Source organism: Elephantulus edwardii, unplaced genomic scaffold, assembly GCF_000299155.1.
Source record: "Elephantulus edwardii isolate Elephantulus edwardi_28Jun2011 unplaced genomic scaffold, EleEdw1.0 scaffold00120, whole genome shotgun sequence".
In the NCBI taxonomy this organism is placed as follows: domain Eukaryota; kingdom Metazoa; phylum Chordata; class Mammalia; order Macroscelidea; family Macroscelididae; genus Elephantulus; species Elephantulus edwardii.
In genome coordinates, this window is record NW_006399870.1 from 5456601 (window position 1) to 5463653 (window position 7053).

Here is a 7053-nt window from a genome sequence, read left to right on the forward strand (position 1 = left end):
TAATGTGATGTTCCAGTAGTTTTTGGATAATCTTCAGTAGAATCTTGCTTGCATGTGAAATTAATGAGATTGTTCTATAGTTTCCACACTCTGTTGGGTTACCCTTCTTTGGGATGGAAACAAATACAGATATCTTTCTAAAGAAAGAAAGAAATAAATCCTGACTTTTCTGTTTTGAGAGTTTTGTTCCACATTTTCTACAACCTAACCAGAATGCTCTGTGATGCCTTTTAAAGTTATCAGCCGTGACAGAAGGACATCAACTAGTTCTTTTTGGTTTTAGGTCCATAAAGTTGATGTTTCTATGATCTTTTATCCTTTGGATTAATTGCTTATTTACATCTTTGCCTTGTTCTCTCTTCTCTTTTCAAGACTGGGAGAAATCAATAGCTGCACCGTGGATGACTGCTTGTGAGTTTTTATGATATGCCAGTTGATCTTGATGTGCTCCAAGAATATGGTCCTCAAGCTTAGGTTGAGAAATTCATTCCCTCAGATTGTTTCATTAGAATTAAAAAGCCAACTTAGCAGTTCTGTCCCCACTCCACATTGGCTCCATGATACACATGGGTAATTTACATAATACACTAATATAAAAATAGAAGTATCATCTGCCAAATCTGTGTAGAGACATATGTTATTCCTTTTCACCTGCCCATGTTTTCATTGCTGTTAGGTGCTATTGAGTTGACTAAGACTCACAAAGACCCTAGGAATGACAGATGCAAACTTTGCACTACCTTGCATTATCCTAATTATTTATCTGTTAAGCTCAAGCCTGTTGTTGTAGTCATGTATCAAACCTTCTTGTTGAGGATCTTCCTCTTTCCTTGATCCTCTATTTATCCCAGCATAGTGTGTCTCTCCAAGGACCAGTTCCTCCTAAATCAATCTCTTTGTGTTCATTTTGCCAATTTTCCTATTTATTCTTGCAAGATACTCTTCAGCTATACTGCTGACAATAGGGGATAAAAACCACTACAGAATATCTTTCTCAAAAATTTAAGAGTTCTCATGCTCTTCAGTTCCTTGACTGAACAGAATATTCCCCAGTCACAAAGGGGTTTTCTGTATAACAATCCTACCAAAAGCAATCTACATATTCAATGCAATCCCAATATATACACCAAATTATTTTTTCAAGCAGATTTAAAGGGAAATTGAAAGTTTATTTGGAGATGCAAGAGACCCCAAATAAGCAAAACACTTCTGAGAAACAAAAATGAAGTAGGAGTCCCTGACCTCAAAATCTACTGCACCGTGGTAGTAACCAAAACGACATGGTACTGGTACATAGATCAGTAGAACAGAATGGAGAACCCAGAAATAGACTCAGATATCTACGGTCAACTGATACTCAACAGGAAATAAAGCTTATCAAATGGGGAAAAGAAAACCTCTTAAACAAATGGTGCTGGTGAAACTGGACTGCTTGAAGAAAGCTGGAGCAGGATCCACATCTCACACCAAACACAAAATCACCTCAACATGGATAAGAGATTTGGGAGTAAAGCCCTAAACGATAAAGTTCATAAAGACAACCTGCAATCAAGCTTAGAATTCCTAGTCTACGGTATTAAGAGATTGCCAAATACAGCCAGAAATGTACAATTTGAAGAGAATAAAATTGATGAATGGGACCTTCTAAAGACTAAATCCCTGTGTTCATCAAAAACTTTTTCCAATAGAGTGAAAAGTAAACCTATGGACTGGGGACAAACTTTTGGCAATACCATCTCAGGCAGGAGTCTCATAACGAAAGTTTATGGAATTCTTCTGGGCCTCCACAAGATAAAAACCGATAACCCAATTACAAAATGGGCAGAAGAAATGGATAAAATTTTCACAGAGGAATATATTCAAATGGTCAACAGACATTGTGAAGAAATGTTCCAAATCACTGGAAGTAAAAGAGATGCAAATCAAAATCACAATGAGATAACATCTCACTCTAGTAGCGGTGGCAAAGCTTCAGAGCAGAGCAAGTAATAAATGTTGGAGAGGATGTGGTGAGATGGGAACTCTTGTACATTGTTGGTGGAACTATGTCCAATGGTATAACCACTCTGAAAGGAGTTTGGCACATCTTCAAAAAGCTGAACATAGAAATTTCATCGGACCTAGCTATTCCATTGCTTGGAATATACCACAAGAAAACGAGAACTGAGGCTCAAATGGAAACTTGTACACTAATGTTGATAGCAGCATTAGTCACTATCACAAGAACATGGAAGCAGCGTAGATGTCCAACTACAAAGGAATAAATTGCAAAATTATGATATATTCATACGATGGAATACTACACAACATGCAGGAGCAGTGATTTTGTAAATTACTACCTACCTTGAGAAGAACTGGAGAACATTATGCTGAGTGAAATAACTCAGTCACACAAAGACAAATACTGTATAAAACAATATTATCATAGAAATAGTATGAGGATCCAAGGCAGGCAAGGGGTAAGGTGGAAATAGTAGGGTGTGGATAGGGGGTAGCGTGTTAATCACAGAGTTGCAAAATTGGATGGGTGGGTGGGGTGAAGGAAATTGGAAGGATCTTTTGTGAAAAAGATATATTAAAGCTTTAAACTTTGTAAATAAATCAGAGTAATAGATTTTTTTAAAGAAACAAGCCTTTGAGATTCTTGATCATAGTTTCTATATTTGGGTGACCATTATGGTGTGACTTCTCTGTTATTGTATTGTGGACAAGAATGCATTTAGGAACTAAACTGTTAATCTGTGACTTAGTTAAGATAAATTTATTGTTGTTGTTATTAAGTGCCTTCGAGTTGTAGACAACTCATAGCGACCCTCTGAACAAAAAAATCCTGAACATTTGTATAACTTTCATCGTTTCTCCAAGTTCATAGGGTTTCTGGAGACAAACTATTTCAGAAGTGAATGCCATTTTGCACTGTAAAAAGTGCTGGTGGCATGGGGACAACTGAAACTGACCTCCACTAACTTCACAAGGGGAATAATTCTAGTTCCCACAATTAATACTACTGCACAGAACACATTTCCACAAAGTCAGATACCACCTCGTATTCCCATACTTACTCTTACTAATTCTAACACCAACCACAACTTGCAAAGCTCTCACTGCTTTGCTGCTAGGACTGCTAATCTATTGCAGTGGTCACACAAAAATTCAGAGCACCTTATTCATCATAATGAGATTTATTAGAGACATTATCCAGTTATAATTCAGTTAGGAAATATTTTGTGGTCTTTCAATTAAGATAGCTTCTAAGTGTGCTCTCAAGTCCTTTGGCTTTGTATATAACAGCTACAGGTCAGAGCTACAAAACTTTCCTAGTCTTGCCAGTTATAACATCTCCCTCCCAGTGCAATAAGTGTAGGGCCACTGTGTGTAGGTGAATGTCTCATGGGGTAACAGTACCAAGTTGGCTCTGTCTCACATCTATGTCTGATTATCCAAAACTCTTATCTAAGTCTAGTTCAAGTAGGAATGTCTGGTCCTGAAGAATATATATGCACTGTCTGTTTCCTTTTTGTTTTGTTAGTAGTGAGATTCAAGGTCGCTTACTCTAAGCCTCACCAGATGATAATACTAGTCATCTCCATTTTGAGCTGTTTTTATACACACTGTCATCAGCATTTTCCCACCAGTCATGTGGCAATAGCCAAAGCTGATGGTGGTTGTTATGTGCTGTCTTGTCCAAACCAACCTATAGCTGACCCGCTAGCCAATTTTCAGAGACAGTAAATTACACAGGAGATTTCCCATCTTTCTCCCTCAGAACAGTTGGGAGAATTGAACTGCATGCCTCTAGATTGATAGCAGAAAGTCATTTTGACAGTCAACATATTACATTGCACTAACTTACGAGGTTCTCTTCACAAACAATTATAAATATAAAATTTAGGCTAAGTGAAATTAATTGACTGCAAAATTCCACATAGCAATTTATTTCATAGGCCATTCACATAGTAGACTTAGTTGTATTCCTGGTCTCCACTAGTCACTGGAGGTACAGAGTAATAAACTCTCTTTCTTTCTTCTGTGGAGGTGCTAGTGGATTCAAACCACTAGAGAGGTGCTCCATTTGGGTTAGCAGCACAACTCTCTAAAGAGTACATCACCAAATCTCTCAAAGTTGCCTAAGGCAGCAGTATCAAAAATACAAAGACCTGACATCTTAGTGTAACTGGATTATTCAAGGAATAACAAGATGGATTGACACAGTAACTGCAATAATGGGAGTAGGTGTGTCAGAGACAGTGAGACTGACTCAGGATAGGGCAGGGTTCAGTACTATTATGCTTAGGCTCTCAGTGTGTTGCAAGTGACTTTAAGGTGTATGACAATGACAGTGAACCTAAAGCAGATTGATTGAAAAGAATAGAAAGAGAACAGTGAGAGTTAAACTCAAGGAAGTAATGAGGAGTATCCAATTAAATATACTTTGTAGTTCACTGTAAGAAATTTGTCTTTTACTTTGGATTAAATGAGGAGCTTATTTAGATGTATGAGCAAAGGAACATTATGTCTGACTGCTGAAGGGTAAAATCAAGGAGACTAGTTAGAAAGCTATTACAGTAAACCTAGTACAAGACAATGATTGTTTGGACCAGAATGATAGTAGAGGGGATGATGAGAAGTGACTAGTTATGACTATAGGATGAAATTAGAACCTCTTGACAGTCAGACTGGGTATTGAAGTAAGAAAGCAAAGATACAAGGAAGATTTTGTTTGTTTGTCTGAGTGATTGGGAGGAGAAAGGTCATGGTGATGTTCTTAAAGATGATATTTAAAGACATAGAACTAAATAAAATTACAAAGAAAGGAAATTCAGAAAGATAAAAGGTAAAATATTAACCCTTTTAATGGGAAATTCAATATTAAAAGAGGTCAGTTAAATTAGAAGTCAGCCAAGGAAGTTGCAAAGGAACGATCAGTAAAATAAGAAAATCATAGCATAGTACTTGGAAGTCATTGAAAAAAATTTTTAGGAGAATAATCAACTATGTCATATGCTACCAAGAGGTCAAATAAAATGAGATTCAAATTGACTCTACATAAGCAGCTCTTTCAGTACGTTTTGTTGCAAAGGAATATGAAGAAATGGAGCAATGGCTAACAGGGGAAGCAGAACAAAGAAGTATTGTTTTAACAAGAATAAAGCATGTACACCTAACCTGCTCTACCACTCCCACCACTAAATCAGAAGGACAGGAAAAATTGACAGGGTCTTGACTCCCATCTCTCTCTCTCTCTCTCTCTCAATTTACATAAGTCCCTTTTTCAAACTTGGCAATGGTGACAATGATGTTTAGTATTTTCACTGATACTGTGTTAAGAATCTGCAAGTACTCTCTATCACTATTCTCAGTTATCCCCTTTCATTCATCTAAGTCAGAAACTCCAATCTCATTTCTATACATAAATGCTAAAATATAGCATGTATGTCTGCTTACAGGAATGATTCAGTATATACTGAAAACATAATGGACCAGTCAATTAAAATGAGAACTCGTAGATTGGGATCTTGAATAGCAAGGTTGAGATCTCATGTTCAGGGATAAATTTACGTGGAAAGTTGACCCAATAGAATGTAGAAAGTATCAAACCATATTATTAATAATCTCATTCAACCAAAATATTGTCAAAGATCATTAAAAAAAAAAAAGCTAGAGCAGTACATTGCCTGGGAACTTCCAGATGATCAAGCTAGTTTTAGAAGAGATCACCCTTCCAGGGATGTCATTGTGGATATCAGATGAATACAGGATAAAACAAAGAATACTTAAAGTATATCTATTTATGTTTTTATGTCTATGCAAAGGCATTTGACTATGTGGATCATAATAAATTATGGGTACTATTTAGAAGAATGGGAATCCCAGAACACTTAATTATGCTCATGTGGAATCTGAACCTAGAGAAAGAACTCTCATCTGAATAGAACAAGGGAGCACTGAGTGGTTTGAGATCAGCAAGAATATGTGTCAGGGTTGTATCCCTTCTCCATACTTATTTAATCTACATGCTGAGCAAATTATAAGAGAAGCTGGACTCAGTGTGACATCAGGATTGGAGGAAGACTCATTAAAACCTACGTTATTCAGATATTGCATGCTGAAAGTGAGATGTATTTGAAATGCTTGCTGCAGAAGATTGGGGACTACAGCCTTCAGTATGGATTACATTTCACTATCAAGAAAACCAAGGTCCTCACCACAGGACCAACAGTTAACATTAAAACAGTTAACATTAAAACTGCCATAAATTATTTCATCTTGCTTGGATCAATAATTGACAAATACCCTTGCTACCAGCAGTCAGGAAATCAGGAGACATATTTCATTGGGTATGTTCCCTGTCAAAGACCTCTCCACAATTCTGAATAGTAATGACGACAGTTTGAAGACTATGGTGTGCTTGATTCAGGTCACATCAGAGAGCTGAATAATGAGTAAGGATGAGAGAAGATGCCTATGAGTTGTGGTGCTGGAGGAGCATACTGAATATCCCATAACTGCCAAAAGAACAAACAGATATGTCTTGGGGAAAGTGCATCCAGAGTGCTTCCTTGAAAGGAAAAATGGTGAAGCTTCATCTTTCATACTTTGGACATGTAGCTAAGTGAGGTTACTTCTTGGATAGAGACATCAAGCTTGGAAAGATGGAGAGTCAGGGAAGAAGAATATCCCTAATAAGGTGGATGGACACAGATGAGTGACTTTGGCAATGGGCTCTTAGTGTGTCAGAGATCACGAGGATGGCTCAGGATAGGACCAGGCTTGGATCAACTGTTCGTACAGTTGCTTTGAGTCATACTGGACTCAATGACAACCAGAAACAATAATAATGAACCTTTCATCTATGGTAACATGTGGGTGGGTTGGTAAATGGACTTTAGGCACAAACTTCTTTCCTGTCTATCAAATTAAATAACTACTAGGCAACTAAGGAACAAAGATGGACATGCTGAAGTATAGATCTCAAAGCATTTATGACTAGAAGCAAAGGTCAAGACAGGGGATTAAGTCTCCCTGCTGTTATTACATTCAGCCTCATAAGGA